Here is a 25000-nt window from a genome sequence, read left to right as displayed (position 1 = left end):
AATTATTCCTGGATCTATCTTCGTCCCAATCGTTTTACGTCGAATAATTCATGATAAATCGATCCGTGGATAATTCGTATCATCAGCGAATGTTTATTAAAAACATTCGGAGAAAATAATAAGCAAGGAAGAAATAATAAGAAGGAGGATTTGTCGAGAGTAAATAAAACGAATAGCAATCGCCATTTAATTAACCCGGCGCAAAACAATGGCGCGTCGGGATAATTGGCCATCATGGCGGAAATGATGCATCCAAGCTGGTTAGATAGCATGTGGCGGCCATTGCTTGTTTGCAAGTTAATTCGATTTTGACTGGCGTCAACTGTTTTGTTATGGACAAGATTAAAAGAAAAATCATTCGAATAAATTGATTGTTTTTTTCTTCTATGTACACATACTCACGTGCATACAGCTCTATTTCTCATCACGCATGTTTCTCTCTGTTTTTCTATATATAACATACAAAATAATGTTGGTCGGATTTTAAAAGATGAACCTTAATAGCTTTTAAGTTGACAACTTAGACTTATATTTTCACTATATGTACAGTTGCTATTATTATGTTTCTACCAACAAGAAATCAATAAACCAAATAAGATAAACATATCTATACAAACATGCATGGTGTATTTATAAATGCTGGTCGTTTTATTGTCTTTTTCGTTGCTGTTTTATGTCGTCGCCGTTTCAAGTGTGACTGTGCCGTCTAGTGGTTGTCAATTGCCCTTTCTCGTGTTTGACTTTACACGTGCATTTTCTTTGATGCCTACTTTCTATCTCTCGACCGCGTGGTGCATTTTTATCTTTTTACTTTTTCTTATCGAGCACACTTCCTAATTTGCATATGCGCGTTTTTCGGCTCCCGCTGCTGCTAATCTCTTCGCAAGCCAGCAATCTTTCGCTGTTGCTGATATTTTCCCACTCGCCGATGTGCCCTCCGTTACATACCTTTCCTTCCAAAAAAATCTTTACGAGAATTTAATTAAACTTGCCTTAGATAATAAAAGAAAACAAAAAAAATCAAAAGTTAACACAATAAAACATGAATAATTAAATTAAAATAAAAATGTCTTAGTGTTCGATATTTCCATTTTATACATTTTTCGTCAGAAATTCCTTTTCTTATCTATTCTTTCTTTTTTTTTCTTTTGTAGAAATAAATGAATTCTACAGCATTCTTCCAAAATTTTAAAGGTTACTTTTAATATGTTTAAAAGAAAAACCCAGTGAGCTGTTTAAATAGCGAGTAATTAGGAGGTGACTCTAAGAAATTTCACTGAAGTAGTGTTGAAGTGTCCCAGCTTAGTTGTGCAAGAATACAGTTTCAAATGTAAAAAAAAAAAAAATTTACAAAGCCAGCCAAATCATTGCAAGACCAAATCAGAGTTTACATAGTCTTTGATATTTGTTACTCCTGCGTCCATAAATCACCAAACTGGAAAGAAGTATTGTTATGTTAATAATAAAATCAGTTTATTGCTTTTTGACAGTCTCGATAATTGTGCTTCAAAATACATTTATATAGTTTTCCTGTGATTTTTTTTGCGCATCTTTTTTCTTATTCCCTTGCATCAACCCTCTCAATATCCTATCAGTCATAACATTTATATCTCACCCTGCTCATTGATAGATTTTTGTGATATTTCGGCACAACTATTTTAGGCACACCAAACAAAAACATGATATGCTTATGCGTGTTTTTTTTTTGCATTAAAAATCTTTGTGAACAATAAATAGTTTTTTTTTTTACAATTAGGGAGAATATTAAAGAATACGAGTCAAATATAAAAAAATGTTGCCTTCGGTTGAAAGAAAAACACATATTTGTTCATTTTTAAATCATTAATTTTGCATTTTTCATAGTAAGTTGATAAGTGTTTTGTTTCGTTATAATAAACGTTTACCAAAAACAAAAAACAAAAAAAAACATCAAAACAAAGAGGACTCCCCCCAACAATGCAATGAAATGTAAATGTATTAATAAGTTATTTCATTTCTCTTGACCGGCCAGTCTTTGAAAATTCTTGCATATTTTCTCCGAAACATTTTAGGGAATAATAAAGAAAATCGATTGCTTCTTGCTCTTGACATAAGAATCCCAGGTTACTCGAATGATGTGCCTAAATATCACACGAAAATAGAAAATCAGTAGGAACATTTATCGTGCGTTGTCGTACATTTTTCGCGCTTTAATTTGTCATACCATTTAAACATCTTGGACTGAATACCTAATAAGCAATATATATTTTAACTAGCGGGATTACCCGGCGTTTGCCGGGTCCTTGTAGGTGTGTGTGTAGGGGGTAAAGTAAAGAATAACCGAAGTAATAACCCTGTTTCAATATTAAAAAAACGATGTTAAATTTCCTAAAAAAATCGGAAAAAAAACCCATCGAACAAACGTAAAACTTCTGTAAAAAAGAAATCGGAAAAACATTCCAGTTTTTTTTAAGCAACTACAAAACGAAATAAAACGGAAATGATTTATTATATGTTTATTTTATTAAAAAATGGAAAGAATCCATTTTTAGTGTATACATGTTGGGGAAAATGGTAATTAAACGAGGTAAAAGTAAGCGTGGGATAAGAATTAATGTTTGTGGGCTATCGATTAATTCCGTGGTGCGTTTCACCCAATAGGAAGCATAGAACGGAAAGGCACGATGAAATTCCATTCCAGTTTTTTTAAGCAATTGCAAAGTACAGAAAACCGAAACCGGCGTTAGTTCGTAACTGTTCCTTGTGAACGATCATGCAACGGTGTAAATGGGTGGCGGGGAAAGGAGGAATTAATTAGAGAGAAAAGATTTTACTACTTTCAGTGATTTTAACCGAATTTGGCAGGGAATACTCAGCAGAAAAAATATAGTAATCTACGGGAGTGGAGAGGTAATATGCCTATAACACACCTCAGATATTGTGCTGCAGTTTGTGCATATTACATTTGCATGAAATGTCTTAATTTTTAATCATATTAAGGTAAAAAATCAGAGGGGAAAAATGAGTGCATTATATATATATATATATATATATATATATATATATATATATATATATATATATATATATATATAGGGATAAGTGTATAGAAAAGGTTTTCAAGTCTTCTGCCAAGTATATAATTCGCCAGTGCATAGATTACTGTAGATTCACCAATCACTAGCACCCCCATCTTAAACAGCGAAAAAAAATTCTAACCGAATAGGTCTCTCACTGTATAGCCTCTGTTACATCATCGCATAGTTCGGTCCTTGTGATTGATATTTTACAAGCACTTCCAGGAAATTGAGTAAATATCAGTTAAACAAAACACTGGCCGTTATTATCGAAAGATAACAGTAAGAACACCGTGAGAATTACAATGATAAATTGATGGAACAAATAATACTGAAAATCTGGTGAGATCTGTTGTCACTCTGGCTCCGGGAAACGTTACCGATTTTTATCAATAACTAGACTACCCGTGACCCGTTGGGTCATTATGTTATATTAGTTATGGAATTCATGTATGAGCGTGACACTTGTGACGTAAAGAAAATAGTTTTTTTTTTACATAACAGAAACATTTCTATGAAAGTATATTAAAATGAAAAATCACGGACGGATCACTCAAACACGAAAAAAGAATCCTCCCTATTCGTGTAAAGTTAACTATTTTTCCGAATAATCGCTCAAAAATCGAAAATTAAACATGATTTTCATACGAATCAAACGCCGACGAAAGTCATTTAGCATCAAAAACGCATATGAACCTACCGATGAGAAATATAAGAATGAAAAACCCATATTGGAATCCTTCAACCAAGTTATAGATACTTAAAATCTAAAAAACAATAATTAATAAAACCTGAAGCAAAAAAATAAAACCTAAATAAATAAAATAAAATAAAACTAATATTGAAACAGATTAGGCAATGTGTCAACGAATTCACCCTTCTCACACAACTATTTTGTATCTAGAAATGTAAACAAAAAATGAAAAAGAAGGAAGGAAGGAAGGAAAAGAGACGGATAGAGTAGTAGTAGTAGTAGTCTTATCTTTAATTGTTTTAATGTTTTTCAACGAGTTAAAGTTGTTTAGTTGTAAAAAATAGCGACAGTATAGTTGTAATAAAGAATAGTTGCAAAACACCCCGACTCTTCCCATGTTAAATAATAATTTCGAAATAATAACGTAAATATTTCAGTGCGCAGGTCAAAATCTGCAAAAGAAGCGATTTGTGTTCATTTGTTTACGTTGTTATGGATTAATGTTTATGCGCGCATGCGCAACCGGATGTCGTAAACCAGAAAGTGGGTTATATTACTCGTTACAAGGTCATTTGAGTTTTATAATTATATAGATTAGTTGGCCGCCGGGCGTTTCCTGGTCGTACAATACGCTTAAACATAATATTTTAATTTATGCCATATGTATTATTATTGAATCAACCCTCTATTGATTATATATTACGAAGAATAATTTGCCCGATGGACTAAAAAAATGATAATTAAAAAATTAAAAATAATAATAATAATATCGTTCATCAAATTCCGTCTGTGTTTGTTTACAATATCAGGTCAGCTGATATTTGGGCTTGACGATCAATGCCCTGGAAAAGTCACTTCTGATTAATGTTTAGTTTTAAAATATGCAAGCGAGCAAATAATTTGCGGCTATTATAAATGGCACCTCTTCTTTTAACGTAAATTGAACTCATTAATAAGAAAAAAATTAAAATAAAATGGTGAGGTACATCCTGGTTTGAACATGGGATCATTCGATCTATCATCGAATGGTCTACTACTAAGCTGTATGTCCAGAAGACAATAAATCTTATTTTTTTTTTTAAGAAATGATTTTCTGAGATTTTATTATTTCCTTGGCCGGTGTAACATAAAATATTCCCCTGTAAAAAATTTTTTTTTTTAATCTATTCGAGAGAAAGACACTTTTAAACATAGGATTTTTTTCGATTTTCTAAAATTATTTGCTGAGATTTTATTATTTCTCTTGGCAGGTGTAACATCAAATATTTCCCTGTAAAAAATTATTCTCTTTTTTTTTATTTATAAAAGAGGAAGACTACTTTAAAGATGGGATATTTTTTTTCGATTTTCCATACTTATCAGATGAATTTCTGTACAAAACATATTTAAGAACACTGCCATACACATAAATTAGTTTTGTGTGAAATTTGCAAAAGATAGGCACAGCCGTTTCGAAACCTATAAGGAGCTCCCCCACTCTCTCTCCCCCTTTCTCTCTCCCCCTCTCTCTCTCTCTATCACACACACACACACACACACACACACACACACACACACACACACACACACACACACACACACACAGAGGGATTTTATATAATAGTAAAAACAGATATGGAAATAACTACAGTTTGGAGATCCTCAAGTAATTAGCATATAATATTTCTATAGAAAACCGAATGTCTGTGTATATGTTTGTATGCGTATGTATGTGTATGTATGTGTGCATGTTGGTTTGGTTGTTTTGTTTTGCGGCATATCAACCCTTTCCGGGCCAATTAAAGCTCAATTCTGCGATTTTGGAAAAAAAGCTTTTATGCTTCAAGTTCTTTATATCTTAAAAATATTTATTCATGTTTTTTGGTTTGGTTGTTTTGTAAGGAAAATCGTTGTTTTTGTTTTGGTCTTTGCAGAACATAATTAAGTTTTGCAAAGGGGAAAAACAATAACATCAATATTCGGTGCATTATATATATAGTCTTTGAAGTTTTTAACCTTTAAAACTATACAAAAAATATTTTTTATCATTCGTTAGAAAACCATCAAGTCAGTAAGTCATTTAATCACCCGCAATCACTGCATCAACTCGCTCTCGAATTTACTATAATACCAATAATTTATTTTTAAAGGGATCATCAGTTGTTTATCATGAAACACTGTTTCGGGGATTTAACATATATATATATATATATATATATATATATATATATATATATATATATATATATATATATTAATGACCTGGCAAGGCTACAGGGAAGACAACCAAACAAAAAAAAAAAGAACCCATATAAAATTCTAAAAAACTGGAGACAAATTTGGACATATATTGGTTTAAAAATACAGGTACTTTTTTACCAATTGTCGGAAAAATGTTGATCATAGAATAGTATTATAATCTTCAAAAAGCCTGCAAATTTTCATGTAGTTTCGTCCCATAGAACCAAAGATGTGAGCATTTTAATATTCAATTTAGCTACTAGTATATATATATATATATATATATATATATATATATATATATATATGTGTGTGTGTGTGTGTATACTAATAGCTATTATAATATATAAATATGTATATAGCAACTTTTTTGAAATCTCAGAGACTATTGATCAGAATTTAACAAATGAAGCATCGTGTGAAAGCTAATGAGCTGCCTTGTGTAACAAATGAAGCCTCGTTGGAAAGCTAACGACCTGCCTTGTGTAGTGAGCTATGTGACATTTGCCCTCCAATGCCTATTTTTGACACTTTTTTTTACAGCCATAACATGTTTCAATCGTAAGCTTTTGTTTTTCTAGTTTTGCGTATGAATTAAAAAATATCTGATATTTCCCCCCAAATCTCTTACTTGGATGGAGGGGAGGCCTATAACTTGCTGCTATTGTTTCAAATGATCCGAAATAACAGCAAGGGGAGATTTAATTCCAAATATTTCTCATATGTTATACCTCCCCACTTTGAGTTTCACACATAAAGTTAATTTCACAGTGTATAAGGATTATTTGATACTGGAGATATTCATAATCGTACCCTATTTCTTAAAGAGGGAGAGATATAACACATGAGAAATATTTGGAATCGTCTCCCTTTACTGTTATTTCAGATCATTTGAAACTATAGCACAATATTTTAGTCTCCCCTTCATCAACGTCAGAAGGTTTGGCGATATATATATATATATATATATATATATATATATATATATATATATATATATATATATATATAACTATTTATAAAAAGATATCGAGTAGTTACTATCGTTATTAACTTAACATTAAAACATTCACAACAAACACTCGTCATGCTACAACCAGTGTAAACAATCTCCTCTACTCTCTATCTGTACTTAAAACTAAACAAAGTTATTCCCTAGAAGTGCCTGCTTGTGAAACTCTAAACCGCGAGGTTGCTTTCCAGCTGGCTACAACATAGCCGTTTTCAAGTTCTTGTTGAGCCGTCCTATCAAATAATTAACTTCTCCCCAATTTCCACCACAACTGATCATTGCAATGTTGTCGCACCGACATCCTGACACTCCTTTTTTATTCTATTCTAGAGTGGCCTTCGGTCCTTGATTAGCTATGCTTTCCTTGTAAAATTAAAGATTGTTACTGATTTTTATTTTAAAATATAAGTACTTGTCTGAGCTCCCATCTATGGTCCCTCCATGCCAAACTTTCATAAAAACAAACGACTAGCTACGACCACTATCAACAATTTCTACCACTCTCTATCCGTGCCTAAACCTAAAAGCAGCTTCCATGAACAAAGCTTCTTTCGTAGAAGTGCCCGACTGTAGAACACTATTCCACTGGCCTGTTATTCGGTCGACTACAATATGATAGCCTTCAAGTCCAATATAAACAAGTTCTTGTGGAGCCGTCCCCTTAAATAATCCACATTCTTCCCAATCTATACCATTAACGATTACTACACTACCACCTTACATTCACTAATCATTATCCTCGAGTCGCTTTCGCGCCTTGATAAGTGATTTCCCTAAAATTATTAATTGGAGATCTTCATGTAATATCGCTATAGAAAACTCAATGTCTGTGTGTATGTTTGTTTGGTTGTTTTATTTTGCGGTATATCAGGCCTTTTCAGATCATTTAATGCCGAGTCCAATGACTCTCTTCCCAAAAATAAAAATAAATTAATCAAATAAAAAATATATCGGACCATTGCTCTGTATACTTATTTTTCTCCCACTCCGAAAAATGTGTCACTAGGGTTGGAAAATATGATTAAAGAAGAGGGGGTGGGGGTGGAAGGCCTTTGACTTAGCAAAGGATGTTTGTCCAGCCCCGTCGGCATTCCCGGCAGGGTGCCTAAGGCGATTAGCAATAAACTAACTCGTTTTCACAGAAATAAAGTCAAAGCCTGAGAGGGTGGACCCCCTAGAACTGCACAAAACCAGCATTACACTGCAATCAACAGGGAACCGGTCATTACAGGAATGATTTAATCTCTGTTAATTTTGAGGGCCGAAAGAAATCCCAGGCCAAGCTCACCAGTTAGAAGATAGCCCGTGCTTTAAGTTTGTTTGAATGTGCCGAAGCGGCAGCAGCCAGAATCGGGTAAATAATAATATAGTTTATTCATATAAAAATATTCCCATGAAAAAAAAATGGCGATTCTTTTCTTATTGTCCCGTTTTCACCCCGGAAGTAATGAAAGGGTCATTCCAAATAGACTATTAAGTAGTTTACAGGCGACATTATTGATCAATTTACAGCTTGACTTTTTGCTGACGATTCATAAGGTGTCGAATTGCCCGGTCATTTCAGCTCGTTTTCGTCGTGGTTGCCGGACGATGTCGGTGGGTGATTAGAGTTCCTCGTTATTGTTACTTCCACAAGCTGATATAAGATTACAACCATTTTCACAGACAAGAATATGAGCCGAAAGATTCGCAAATACCAACAATTTACACTGTCATCTAGAATGTCTTTTTTATGATTTGTCAAATTCTTAATCGTTTGATATTTTCTCTTTGTTGTCATTAATTATGTGGGAGCTAGTTCTACTGTAGTGGCAATAATGATGTCCTTTTTGTCAGAAATTCCGCGACTGAATAGCTTAAAATCTGTATTATTTGTATTAGTTGGACTACTGTTCTCGTATTGTCTGTCATTTTCAAAACGCTTTGTCTGTCCGTCTCCATATTTAAAAACTCTATCTCTGCCGAAATTTAAAGTCGCAGAGGGACGCTAGAGGTCTTAAATGATTGGATTTTTATGGACCATTCATTTATGAGTTTCTAGCTTGTTAAAATAGCTTTTAAAGAGGTCAAAAATGAACCAAAATTGAAAAAAAAAATTGTAATACATACATTCATCTTAGTTTATTTTTAATCAATTCCTTTGTGTGTTACGTTGAAACAGTGGTAACGTAAACAGCTTTTACTTCTACAGTTGTGTTTTCAGTTTCGATTCTAGCTAATGACACCCAAATATTTTTTTTTCTTTTGCTTTTGAAATCATGACTCTATAATAATATATACGAAATCTGGACAAAATAAAATATCATATTTAAGCGTATTTTAGAACCGGACAAAGACGCCGCTCCCGCTTATATATATATATATATATATATATATATATATATATATATATATATATATATATATATATATATATATAAATATATATATATATATAAATATATATATATATATATATATATATATATATATATATATATTTCAGAATAATGTAATGACATAAATCTACTGGTATATAAATCCAGTGATTATCGGTCTTACAAAATATTATTGGCTGTAATATTTTATAAAGACAATCCATGCTAAATAAATCATAATTCAGTAATTTAAATATTATGAGGTGAAACGATTAAATTTCAAATCTAGAATTTTTATTATATGCGAGACAAAGAATACATTTCAATAAGTATATCTCATTAACCTATAAGTTTTCGATGTTTACCCATATCCATTTGCTAATATTTTATCCCCTGCAGAGATGGGTAAACATCGAAAACGTATAGGTTAAGGAGATATATTTATTGAAATATATTCTTTGTCTTGCATATAATAAAAATTCTAGATTTGAAATTTAACCATTTCACAGCATAAAATTTTAATTACTAAATTATGATATATATATATATATATATATATATATATATATATATATATATATATATATATATACTAGCATGGGTGCCCGGCGTTGCCCGGGTGTTTGGAGGTGTATGTTGAGCAAAAAAAAAAAAACGTCAATTTTTTTAGCTTTGACCACTATTATGACCCCTTGTTTCTTTTTTGCTCAGCATACGCCTCCAAACACTCGGGCAACGCCAGGCAATCATGCTAGTATATATATATATATATATATATATATATATATATATATATATATATATGTGTGTGTGTGTGTGTGTGTGTGTGTGTGTGTGTGTGTATAGATAGATATAGATATATATTGTATCCATCGGCAATTATAACAATTTCCTACACTGAAGATTGCGTAAGCAAGAAACACTAGTATCTGTAGATAAAAGTAATATATAATTAAACTAAGGTATATATGTGTTTCTCGTCACTACGCTATTTACACATTAATGTTTTCTTTACTCTTGATTAATCGATTACTGAAGTAAAAAAAATGCCGGAGTGTAAAAGAATAAACACTAATTTAAACAATTCTATTAATAAGTTTAATAATATCACGAAATTAAGTCCATCACAACTCTACCACAATGCATTTCCGTTTCTTCATAAACAAGCAAGACTTTTTTTTATATCTTGTTCATACTTGGAGTGAATAAATGGATTATTTCGAAATTTGAACGGAATACAGAAGCATTTAAACTGTCGAATAGAAAGTCATTTAAATTGGTTTTTAAATTCTTGGCGAATCCTTATGCATCAAAGCGTTGAATGTTTGAAAGCAATAGTTTTATACAAATTAAAACCACACTAGATTAACAAAATATGTTGAGCTTTTTCCACTGAAAACACTCAATCGCACGAGAACAGGAATGGGACGATACAAAACTGACCCAACTGTCTGCAAATGCGGAGAGGAGGACCGTAAAATGACATATTGCCTTCTTTGCCCATCTAATGCCAAACCAGAGCAGCTTGAAAAATATTGCGGAATACAACAAAAACGCAACGGGTATTCATTTCTCTTTCACAGTGAGAAGTGTGACACAAGGGTTTGAAAGTGGGATCGAGAAGTTAGCACTCCTGATTAGGAACACTCTGACCTTCAAAAAGTACCCGGGTAACCCCGTCAGCATTCCCCGTTAGGGTCACATCGGGCAATTAGCAATGAACTAACCCTGTTCTCAAAGAGAGAAGATAATGCTTAGAGGGGCGATTTCTTAGAACTGCACAAGACCTGCATCATATCACAGTCCGAAGAAAAGGCCATTACAATAGTGGTCTAGACTCTGTTTGCTTTGGTGTCGGGGTAAACTCCGAACTGACAGTTAAGAAAATACTATGCGCATGTGTTCTTCTCCCATGGTGAGAAATGTGACACAAGAGTCGGTAAAAAGGATTGAAAAATCAACGCCTTCGAGGATGGGTATCCTGACCCGCAAATAGTGCCTGAGCAGTCCCATTGGCATTTCACGGTAGAGGCGCCTCAGGCGATTAGCAATACACAAATCTTTCTTTAAAAAAAAAAAGAATGGAACGGCACAGTATCAGGATTATTTTATCTCGCAATAAACAGGGAAAAGTTTATTACAAGAATGATCTAGTCTCTGCAACAGATTTGGGCCCGATGGTAACGAGTAGGTTTACTAAGTATATATGCAATTTATACAACGGCTCTGAATGCATTTTGAGGAATTATCGTTATATTGTCTCTATAATAAAGGGTTGAGTGTTTGATTATCTTATCTCTAATAATGGATTAGAAGAGATGACGTGTTATATTATATATTTATGTTGTATCATAAAGGGAATCGTGTGTGAGTGACATGTATTTTCAGAACCTACCTCTGCTTCTTCGATGTTGGACCATCTGGAAATTTCTCGTCCTGGAGGGAGACTTTATACCTGTTTTCGGATGAAGATTCAATCACTCCAAGACAAAGAATTAGTTCTATAGTTTATTTCACTTTTCCCAGATGTCTTGCAGAAGGTGGAAAGTGAAATCGGCCTGTGTGGGTTCTTCTTCTACACACGTCAGCGGTCGTCTCTCCCCAGTGAAGAGGAAGAGACAACGGGAAGCCGTCCGTTGTCTTCTGAGTCCAAATCAAATCTCAACGATTCAGCTAACCTGATCACATGACTCACACGCAATCAAATCAGCTGATCTTTTACTTCCGGTCAACGTGTCTACACTATAATTCCACTCTCCCCCTCTCTCTCTCCCTCTCTCTATTCCTTAACATTCCTTCCACCATTATTTATAAAAATGTATGACGGAGACATACATTTTTTTTTTTACTACCCACTTTTTCTAAGGGAATCCTAAGCTCACCCCACTGGCAAAGGAACTGTCATACCATTATTCAATAAATCATAATTCAAATAAATAAAATTACATCTACAAATAATACCATGCGACGCGAATCCTTGCGCCCTCGAAGGTCAACAACTCTCTGTGACCCCATGGCCTCTATCTCGCATCTTAGGATCATGCAGAGATCACGATATCTCCCGTCACGCTATAACGCGTTTTCACAAGCACATGCCTTATACGAGATAAAAGATTTTTCTTATAACATTACGAGAGCATTTTCCTATGTCTCCCGCCGAATTACGCATCCGGAGAAAAATCCCACGAAAAAACGACACCAAAAAAAATTCTACAACCATTTCGAAAATTAGAATAAATATCGACTGAACCTTTGACTCTTCCAAACTTAAGAACTAGTTGACCCCTTATTCAACCCAGTAGTGGATCTTTTTTCTCCTACACTGCTTAAATCTTATTTCTTTCTCTTTTTTAACATCTTATCATCATTATTACGATCATTATTAATTAATTAACAACATGTTCTTACTTATAAATTAATCATTGTCTCAATAAACTCCACAAGGCAAAAATTCACTCCTCCTCCATTCTACGAAGAAAAAAAATTCATGTCCAAGAACAAGAAAAAAACCTGTACAATTCTGCTGTGAGAAAACATCAATCGCATGAAAATATAAATTAAAAACAAAATTTTTATAATCATTCACAAAGTTTCAGCTCACCAATAAAAATTACAAATAACAAAAACATAAATTCGTGGAAATCCAAACTTGTCCACGTCAGCACATTTTGAGGTCAGGTTACATAACATTTGACCACCTCACAGAATCTCAAAAATATAAAAAAATTACAGTCGTTTACAAAAAAGACATAGACATTTACAATTAAAATACATAGTCGTTTCCAAAAACAAAAAAACCCAAAAAAAACCCAACTCACTTAAAATTTTCATACAATCCTTCAAAAACAAAAATTCAACACAAAATAACAATCGATGGAACTAAATTTGTCCACGTAACCCAACACTTCGGGTTTTGTGAAAAAAAAAAAATCACCTTTTACTTATCCGAGTGATTTTTATTATGGCCTTTTTCTGCGATTTTCTCTACTGCCACTTACGCCACGTCAGGGGAACTCCATCTGCTCCCTGACGCTGGACAGAAACACATTTCGCTTTGCTATATTGGAAAAACTTTTTTTTTTCAGATCGGTAACCGCGACTGCCTTTCAAGGCATATAGCTCAGCGAAAAATATCGGCATTCCATCCATGGATGTTTCCATGTTGATCCTACTCGAAATCACAGAATCCCATCGCCCTAAGACAACACTTGTGTTTTTTTCTTTTTTTTTTCTTAATCTAAAAAAAAACATATATTTTAACATTTCATAAAACAGTTTACATACAATAACGTTTTTCCACACCAGAAAAAAAAAAAATTCTCACGAAAAACCCGTACAATTAGAGAAAAAAAAACAATTCCACATTAGCAGAAAGTATCCATTGTTTCTTAACAAATAAACAAAAAAATATACATTGCCTTTTCCTAAAAGTACGCAAAGCTTTTACAATTTTAACTGTATATAATTGTTTAACCTATAAATTCATAACAAATATTTGATTGATGTGTTTCTCGCAACTGTGACAGTCATCTCATTCACCTCTGTAACTAAAGGTTATGTGTTCTATTTCTTCTTTTCTTTCTTCCTTTTGTTTTACACCAATTTGTTATCAGTATGTCGATTGATATATCTTTCTTTTTTCAATTCCCACTGTTTATCTTTCTACACCGTAACATAGCATTTTTTCTGTGTTCTCATATGTAAAATCAACAATTCGTTATCTGTATGTCGGTCGAGCTATCTGTTTTTTTTTCTTATTTCTCTTAATTTATCATATAATATAACTATACATAATTTTAATGTGTCTTTTTTCCGTTGTGTCTATATATATTTGTTTCACCGCTGTTCAATGAAAGGACCCTACGTTGTTGTTTTTTTTCTTTAATTTTCTTTATCTTTTCCTTTTTTATGTGTAGTGTACAATATTTTTTCTTCTTTCTTTTCGTCGTGTCTATATAATATATATACATTTTTTTATGGTAACCACCAGGTTCGAGATTTTTCTTTTTTTTTTCACACTCACGACACCAAATGAGCGTTTGTTGTTTTCACCCCAGGTTCGGCATCACATCGTCGATGGTAGATGCGAACTGGTCAACGACGCCAAATGAGTGTTTGTTATATTGTTGCTCTATTTATAAAAGATTGTGAGTGTTTGTTGTATTGTCTCTATAATAAAGGGTTGAGTGTTTGATTATCTTATCTCTAATAATGGATTAGAAGAGATGACGTGTTATATTATATATTTATGTTGCATCATAAAGGGAATCGTGTGTGAGTGACATGTATTTTCAGAACCTACCTCTGCTTCTCCGATGTTAGACCATCTGGAATTTCTCGTCCTGGAGGGAGACTTTATACCTGTTTTCGGATGAAGATTCAATCACTCCAAGACAAAGAATTAGTTCTATAGTTTATTTCACTTTTCCCAGATGTCTTGCAGAAGGTGGAAAGTGAAATCGGCCTGTGTGGGTTCTTCTTCTACACACGTCAGCGTTCGTCCCCCCCATTGAAGAGGAAGAGACAACGGGAAGCCGTCCGTTGTCTTCTGAGTCCAAATCAAATCTCAATGATTCAGCTAACCTGATCACATGACTCACACGCAATCAAATCAGCTGATCTTTTACTTCCGGTCAACGTGTCTACACTATAATTCCACTCTCCCCCCTCTCTCTCTCTCCCTCTCTCTATTCCTTAACATTATTTAGAATAGTTTTCAGACAAATAAATACAAATCATATATTTGACATATAAAGAGATTAAGAAGAGTAACGAACATTGGCTTCCTTTTGACGGCAGAGATGACACAATTGTAAGAGGTCAATTGGCGAATAATGAAAACAGGTTTATGTGTAGTTAACGATGAATCGAAGAAAATTATTTAGAAGGTTGAGAGCAAACGACGCCCGTTGCAATCATATAGTCAGAGACTAGGGAGTTATAGAGAGTGGGCGGTAGAATCGGTTTCTTCATGTCCGAGAAGCCTAGTCATTTACGGCCTAAGATTTACATAGCGGTTTGCGGTTCGACACGACATGCATACGAAATGAAAGCTGGAACAAAAGAAGCTATTTTCGTGTTTATTCGCATGCATCGATATTGTGAACTTTCTTTTTTTCCAGACGAGGGGGAAGTAACGCAAAAGGTTGTACAAAAGTAAAGGAGATAGTAGTCCGTTTTGAAAAGAAAAATGTCCATATGTTTGTTGCGTATGTTTATTGTGTGCGTTAAAGACATAAACTGTTTACTGTATATGTGTAAACACCCATCACCAATGCATTGGCAACCAGTATGTACGCTTTATACACACAATGACGACGAGGTGTGCTATATACATACACTAGCTGTATATAACCGGCGTTGCCAGGTTGAAAAATACTGGCGGGAGGAGGATTTAATCATATATCATTTTAGATACACCGAATATCATAACTTCTTACGATATTTCTAAAAGTGAGTCGCATGTTGAATTTATGGAAGTATAAAATACATTAATTTTCGTCTATGAAAATTGTTGTAGACCCGTGCTAGGGGCCACAAATGAAAGAAACCACACGTATTATAAAGTGTATAAATATAATATGTATTTAGCATAAAGAATACAGGAGCCACTTAAGTGGTATGAGAGGAACGTGTTTGTAGCATGCGGTTAAACATGGTATGAATCGTTAGTATGGAGATTTGATAAAGTGTCTTACTTAAGGGGGCGGTTCAACAAATTCCTGATGAACCGCCCCCTTAAGTAAGACACTTCATCAACTCTCCAATACTAACGATTACTACGACACTATCCCATTGATTACTGTAAATGCAATAACACTTATTCCCGAGTGGCTTCCGGGCCTTGATAAGTGGTTACCTCCATGTAAAAAAAAAAAAATCTCTGAAACCAGTGATATTTATAGGACTGGTTGATTCCACTTAGTTCTCAAATAGGGATGATTTGTACCCCACAAAATAAATAGATAAATAAATAAACGGCAAATAGCTTAAAGGGGAATAACTCTCACAGTTTAAATGAACAAACTTCGTTTTTAAAGGCAAGCTAATTATAAATTAAAATAAATAAAATTAAATATAAATTAAAAAATAAATTAAATAAAGCAAATTTACGTTATATTTTTAAATAGAGCAATGAAGGCAATTCTTTTACCACAAATAATTAATAACATGAAGCTAATTATTAAAATAGATTTTCTTTGATGTAATATGCAAATGAGGTTACTCTTTGAATGTAGATTTCCTTTGAATAAATACTGCATATAGAAATGATGCTGGAATGTAAGTTCGTAAATGTCAGTTTTCAGAATGAAAATTAATTTGTGAAACAGTGCACCTTTTGTATATTTTGATCAAATTGTGACCAAACAAATAAACAGACGGGAATACAGCTTTATTATAACGTATGTTAAGACTTGCATTGGTAGAGTTTATAACGAGTGTAAACTTATGTACGTGCATGTCATTATTTACAAGTAGGGTAAATAACATGTTGATTTTAGCGCCAAGATTAAAACCCCAGTTGACGGCTAAAAAGCCATCAATGAAAATACGATGTTCCGTAAAGAATTCGGAAACTGTTGTATAATCACATGCTTCAAAGATACGCAAACAAGAACAGAATTGGTTACAGTTTTATAACAATTTGGGCCAATTAATAATTTAGTGATCAAACAATACCCTAATAATTACATTGACATTTTTTTTATTTAAAAATATAAGATTATTTAGTGCATTTTTCACCACAACAAGACACAGTGCCACTTGAAGTAGGGGCTACTAACTGGGACATAATTGCAGGGATACTATTTAGGGAGTTTAGCAGCAAGATGACTATTTACATTACATTGAATTTCTGCATGTCAGTACACTCGGAGAAACAGGAACCCGAAAGTAAATTCCAAAGTATAGCAGTTCTGGGTAAGAAACTATTAGTGTACAAGAATTTCTGACATCTGGGGGATCTCGACTGTGTAGGGCGGGCCTTTGCTGCTTGTCGGATTTGTCGGGGGTTAGGGTTAGGGTTAGGGTTGTCGGATTTGTCGGGGGTATTTACGTCAAAGGTTCATCTATTATTAAAATACTTGTAAAACAGGCAGAGGGATACAGCATTTTATCGATGCGACAGAGGCTGAACCTAGCTGAGAGTCAAGGACCAATTTTGTAAAGCACGTGTTCTTTGACGTTCACGTGAGTGAAAGCACGAATTATTTGGCCACCAATCAGTGAGACAAAGACTAAAATCTCGCAGTATCTTCATCAATATAGATGGAACGATGGCGAGACTATAACAGCAGGAATAAAAATGAAGCCCTACCAGACCCAAAAGAAACACTCCCCAGGGTTTAAACCTTGGTAGAAAAAACTGGGTGACTCTAAATAGAGCCAGAGCCAAAGAAGGCAAAACAAAAGACAATCTCCACAAGTGGGGCGTAGACACCTCACGTTTATGTCCATGTGGAGAGGTACAAACGATGCACCACCTTAGGGAAACCTACCGATTGGGTCCTCATTGCTGAAATCAAGACCTTAAGGAGGCAAACAGCACCGCCATGCGATGGGTTAATTTCTATTGCGATAAGATATATGATGATAAGAGTAATATCTTACCAAACTAAAAATATATTTCAAAATCAGTTTGTTTCGAGCTGATAGAACTCGTTTTTTATGTCTGTTTGTATATAAGACTCATTTAAATTTCAAAACCGTGGATGATGTGTTTGCAAACGGACTTCGCAATGTTAATTACTTGAAATTCTTAGAATTATTAATTTAAAACAATTTCATTCATGACTTGGTTGTAAACACGAACCAAAATCTTTATACACATAAGTATAACAATTCTTATAATAGACGGCTCCCTATGTAATCGTAGTATGTAATCAAACGCATTGAAAGATATCAGTACTCTCGTAGTGTTCTTCATCTCTCGACTGATAATCATTCTCACTGATTCTTGTCCGCGAGTGGCTATTTTGCCCTGATAAGAGATTATTCAACCGTAACAATATCATTTGTGGTTTAATTAAAACTCGTTGAGCAGTGTAGTTCTACTTTCTTAATTTGTGTATCTAAGGCTAAACGGAACTTCCATGGGCAGAGTTTCTTTTCAAGCACTGCGAATCCCTGGAATGCAATACCACGGGGTTGCTTTATTGTTCAATACAGCATGGCCATTTTCATGTCAAATCTTAACAAATTCTTGTTGAGCCATCCAATTATATAATCCAATATATCTTGCATCCAACCATAATCAAGGTGTTTGTCCTACCATCCACTTTACATAAAATATTAACCCTTGTCCTTAAGTGGCCTTAAGGCTTTGATAAGCAATAACGCGTTAGTAAAAACGATAAATTCAAATATGTCCTTATATTTCTGCGAATCACGATTCACCCATGCATGGAGTATTGTTGCCACATCTGGACTGACACATCTGGCACTAGTATTTTACATAATTCAAAAGTCTCTAACGTTATAAGTTCCGCAGTACCAACCAAGCCCTAACCCCTGTCCTATCACCGCAATGATGCATCCTTCCAACGTAATAGGTTCCTCAGTATCAACCAAGTTTTACCCTCTCTCGGATCGCTTCAATATTGCATCCCCCAACTTGATAGGTTCCGCAGGTTCCAATCTCTACATCTGTTCTATCGCCGCAATGTTATATCCCTTAAACTTATTAGGTTCTGCAGTATCAACCAAGCTGTAACCGCTGTTCCATCATCGCAATGATGCATCCTTCCAACGTAATAGATTCCTCAGTATCAACCAAGTTCTAACTCCTGTCCCATCGCCACAATGTTGCATCCCTAAAACGTAAAGGTTCTGCAGCTCTGACTCCTTTTTCATCACCGCAATGTTTCATCTCCCAACTTAATATGTTTCGCAGTATCAACCAATTTCTTACTCATACCCCATGACTGCAAAATTGCATCTCCGTGTCTATTTTACAAGTATTTACACGGAACGTGCTCTGACGAAATCGTGTGCCCCCTCTACGTAAATACTAATAACTAATCTCGACTAGCAGCAAAATTCTACCCCTTCACCGTAGGGTTCTTTATCTACTCTAATAGTTTCATCCTTCAAACTGCTAGACTTTGCAATTCTCTCTCGATTTCCTGCTTCATTGACTATGCTGCTCTGCAGAAATTGAAATGTAATGTAAACAGATATCTCTCTGCCCAACTCCCTACATAGTGTCCCTATAACTTTAGTCTCAAATAGTAGCCCCTCTAGGTCCACGTGTTTTGTTGGGGATGATAAAGAGTAAAGAAAAACATCTCTGCTTTTTCAGCGTGTCACTCTGATCTACTCCTACATAAAAACTGCCTCTTCCCCTATGTCAGGGGTCGACCTATACACGAGTAAAACTGGTAAGTAAACAAATAAACAAACAAAACGCAGGAAAGATTTACGTCTACAAGATAAACAAACAAAATGCGCGCGATTTAGTCACGTGGTTTTGGCGTATGACCTTTGAACTCCTTCCCTAAAGACCAGTCGTTCTTCAATAAAAAAAACAAAAAAACAAACCACACACACACACACACACGCACACACACACACACACACACACACACACAGATCACCTCTTTCTTCTTCCGGTGTTAATTTCTCTCCCTCCCTCTCCCTCTTCCTCTTCCTCTCTTTCTCTCTCCCTCTCTATCTATCTATCACTCTCTCTCTCCCTACTCATCTTTACTCCTCCTCTCATAAATTAAAAAAAGAAAACACGCTTGTATCTGTCTACATCTTAGGTTTCTCCTCTCTCTCGCTCCCTCTTTTTTTTTCTTTCTCTCACTCTCTATCTATCACATACATACACATACGCAACACAGACACAAACACAACGCACACACACCTCTCTCTCTCTCTCTCTCTCCATATATATATAAATATATAATATAATATATATATATATATATATATATATATATATATATATATATATATATATATATAATGGGTTAAGAAATTCCAACGAAAGAAAGATGTATATTTAAATAAGGGGATAGTCACCAACAATGTGTATTTTTTAACATTATTTTATTATTCCGTGTTTTGGTTTTTCATTGAGAATTATATTTAGATCATTGTAATAATGTTTTTAAATCACTGAAATCGTTTTTAACGCGTTTCAGACGTTTTGTGAAGCGTCCTCTTCAGAAATTATTTTCAAAATGTGTTGGAGATGTTAAAAAATACACATTGTTGGTGACTACCCCCTTATTTACACACACACACACACACACACACACACACACACACACACACACATATATATATATATATATATATATATATATTATAGAGGGAATTAGACCTGAAGTCTAAAGAGCAGAGTGTATTTTAATGTATTAATAAATTTATTTATACTTTAAAAAAACATTGTCCATAGTACTGTAGATATATAATAAGCTCAATAGGTATAGATATACTAGAGCTATATTATTATTGAGTAAAAAGATCAATAATTGTGAATAAGAAATCAGTTTCTAAAGAAAAAAAACATTCGAGTTGATTTTGTTTGTTTTTCCTTTTGAAACTGATTTTTAATTCACAATTATGAATCTTTTTACTCTCTCTCTCTCTCTCTCTCGCTCTCTCTCTCTCTCTCTATATATATATGTGTAAACTTGACATACATACTCTACACAAATCCGACAAGCAGAATTCCACCTCTTCACTATTGAAGTCCTTAAATGCGGAAACCTTTCTACTCAAATAGATTCTTCCCTCGGACTGATAGATGTTAGAATTCCTTTCCTGTTTCTTGCTTCCCTGTCTACTAATTTGATGATGGTTAAATGTAATGTAAATAGACATCTCACTACTCAACTCCCCACCATCCAATATTAGATATGATCCCAAATAATAGGCTCTCACGTGCTAGTGGCAATATGACTTGCTTTGGGTAACAAAGTGTTAAAAAATTGTTTATATAAAGTTAGGTATATGTATATGTTTACATATTTCTATGTATAGGATCCACTCGTAAACTAATCAAGGGCAAGAGTGAATAATGTAGGCTATATTAAGTTAGATTTCATGCAAAGAAAACATTCAAATATCACATATTTTTTTTGTGAAAAGTAACATTATCTATTATTCAGGGTAGAAAACTTAAAAGTAGCCAAGAAAATGTAGTAGAGACGATGACCATACTTTTATGGTTTAAATTACATGTAGAAAAAGATTTTGGGAGTGATTCTCGTTGACATCTATGCACTTCTGGGCACGTTTAAAAAACGTCTGCAGATATTGCCTGTAGATCTCCTCTGGTGATTCTCCTGATAGCGTTGATTATGTTCTCATTTAGTTGGTATAGTTTGTGAGGATTATTTGCATAAACTTTTTCTTTAAAAGTCCCCCACAAATAAAGCCCACATGATGACAAGTAAGGGGAACGTGGTGGTCATAACCCTTTGCTTATTGTTCTCCCTTCAGTAAACATGTCATGAAATCGTGTCAGTGATCTGTGAGACGTGTCGCATGTAGCACCATCTTGCTGGGAAAAGAATTGCATTTTGTCTTGTGGTGTCAGTTGGTCGTTAAGAGAAAGATTAGACAGAACAGGCTACTTTAAAGTGGGTCACTCTGTATATCAACTAATACATATTTTCAAAATTATATTTTATTTTTTAGATTATTTTAAATGTTTTTGGGTTATATGAAAGATCTTTACATTATTTGAACTGTTTTTAGGTTATTTGAAAGATGTTAAGTTATTGGAAAGATTTTAAAGTTATTTTAATGAATTTTAGATTATTTAAAAGATTTTTAGACGATTTTACAGATTTTTTTAGATTATTTTAAAGCTGTTAAGGTTATTTGAATTATTGTTAGATTATTTTAAAGCTGTTAAGTTTATTTGAATAATTTTTAGATTATTGGAAAAATGTTTAGATTATTTGAATAATTTTTAAGTTACTTGAAAGATGTTTAAGTTATTTGAATAATTTTTAGATTATTTGAAATGTTTATGTTACTTGAATAATTTTAAGATTATTTAAAAGATGTATAGGTTATTTGAATACTTTTTAGATTATTTGAAAGATGATTAGGTTATTTGAATTATTTTCAGATTATTTGAAAGATGTAAAGATTATTTGAATAATTTTTAGATTATTTAAAAGATGTTTAGGTTATTTGAATACTTTTTAGATTATTTAAAAGATGTTTAGGTTATTTGAATAATTTTTAGATTATTTGAAAAATGTTTAGGTTATTTGAATAATTTTTACATTATTTAAAAGATGTTTAGGTTATTTGAATAATTTTTAGATTATTTGAAAGATGTTTAGGCTATTTGAATAATTTTTAGATTATTTGAAAGAATTTAGATTATTTGAAAGATTTTTTAGATTATTTAAAAGATTTTAGATTATTTTAAAGATTTGTATATGATTTTAAAGACTTTTTTTTAGATTATTTGAAAAATGTTTAGGTTATTTAAATATTTTTTAGATTATTTGAAAGATGTTTAGTTTATTTGAATAATTTTTAGATTATTTGTTAGATTATTTTTTATTTATTTGAAAGATTTTTAGATAATTTGAACAATGATTAGGTTATTTGAATACTTTTTAAGTTATTTGAAATATTTTTAGGTTATTTGAATAATTTTTAAATTATTTGAAATATTTTTAGGTTATTTTATATATTTTTAGATTATTTGAAAGATTTTTAGATTATTTAAAAGATTCTTTAGATTATTTGGAATATTTTTATTTAGATTATTCGAAGACTTTTAAGGTTATTTGAAAGATTTAAATGCTATTTCAAAGATTTTTTAGATTATTTGTAGAATTTTATTTGAAAGAATTTTAGATTATTTAAAAGATTTTAGATTATTTGAAATATTGTTAGATTATTTGAAATATTGTTAGATTATTTGAAAGGCGTATGAAAAGATTTTTAGGCTATTTGAAATTTTTTTAATTTATTTGAAAGTGCTTTTTAAAAATATTTGAAAGATTTTCAGATTATGTGAACGATTGTTAAGTTATTTGAAAATTTTTTTAGATTATTTGAAAGAATCTTAGATTATTTCGAAGATTTTTAGATTATAAAAAAATTAACGATTATTTGAAAGATTTTTAGTTTATTTTTAAGATTTTAGGTTATTTTAAAGATTTTTTAATTTATTTGAAAGGTTTTTTCAAAATTATTTGAGAGATTTTAAAATTATTTGAAAGACTTTTGATTACTTTAAAGATGTTTAGGGTTAATAATATTTGCACAACTACCCAGTGGGCATTCAAATATTTCAGATTTGCATTAAATTTGCTCCATAATTATTAGGAATAAATTATGTAAAATCCCTCGATTTTCAGTTTATTCTTTAGACCGCTTCAGTAAAACCCTAAATTTTAACTATTTACTAACATAAAACGATCAAAATCGACTTTGGTAAAAAACACAACAAATAAATAAATAAAATAGAATAATGGTTCTAAACATAAGATTGTTAATTTTAATATAAATAAAGAGACATATATTTTACATAGAAGTTACCACTTATCAAGGCCCAAATGCCACTGGAGGATAAAAGTTAATAGAATTTAGGAAAAAATGGCACTGGTAAAAATGGTAAAAGTTAATAAATAGGTAAAAATGGCACTTTGACAACGGAAAAATAGAACCGTTCGAGAAGTACAGTTCCCATTACTTTAGTTTCAAATAAGGTTACTCCTCCCTTTAAAATTAAAGTACTTATTTTTAATAGGAATTAACACTGGTAGGGGCGGGGGTTTGACTTTTTTAAACAGTGACTTAGAACAGTCAACATAAAAATTAAAATACTTTCTGCTAGTATGAGCGATTCTTTTAGCGAGCCAGTGTTAAAAGTCCTTGTGGGTGAAGAGATAAGGAATATAAAACTTAAGTGCTTGTACATCCACTCTCTTTCTTTCATCATAATTTATAACCCTAGCCAAGCCAGAAGTCACATTACAGAACGACTGAAAACCAAATACATGTCAAGTGAACTAATTCATAACCAAAATTGATATTTATTATGCTTACCCCTTTCTAGTTTCTTTGTTTATGTCTAGAAAATCTGTCATTTTTACCAGCTGCTAAAAGGCCCCTCATACATTATTGAATCCCAAATTATGTTGTTCAGTTTTGAGGGTATTTTTTTATCAATAGGGAATGATTTTCAAAATAATAACGTCATCATATCGTACTATTCTGTATAAGCACCAGGAGCTTTATAATCACTATTTTTTTCACAACAAAATAGTTATGATTGCAAACTGGGGCAAAACATAAACAAACAAAACAAAAAACAACACCAAAACATAAACAAAACAAAAACAAACAAAAACAAAACAAAAACAAAAAACAACAAAAAAAGCAAAACAAACCATAAACAAATAAAAACAAAACAAAAGCAAAATAAAAACAAAACATAAACAAACCAAAACAAAACATAAACGAAACAAAAACAAAACAAAAACAAAACATAAACAAAAACAAAACAAAAACAAAAACAAAACAAAAACAAAAACAAAACAAAAACAAACAAAAACAAAACAAAAAAACAAAAAACAAAAGCAAAACAAAAGCAAAACAAAAACAAACAAAAACAAAACAAGAACAAAAAAAATCAAAAACGAAACAAAAACAAAAAATAAACAAAAACAAACAA

This window comes from Euprymna scolopes, chromosome 28 (genome assembly GCF_053919585.1).
Source record: "Euprymna scolopes isolate OS-2025 chromosome 28, ASM5391958v1, whole genome shotgun sequence".
In the NCBI taxonomy this organism is placed as follows: Eukaryota; Metazoa; Mollusca; class Cephalopoda; order Sepiida; family Sepiolidae; genus Euprymna; species Euprymna scolopes.
The sequence above is the reverse complement of the archived record's forward strand: the minus strand, read 5'-3'. Positions refer to the sequence as shown.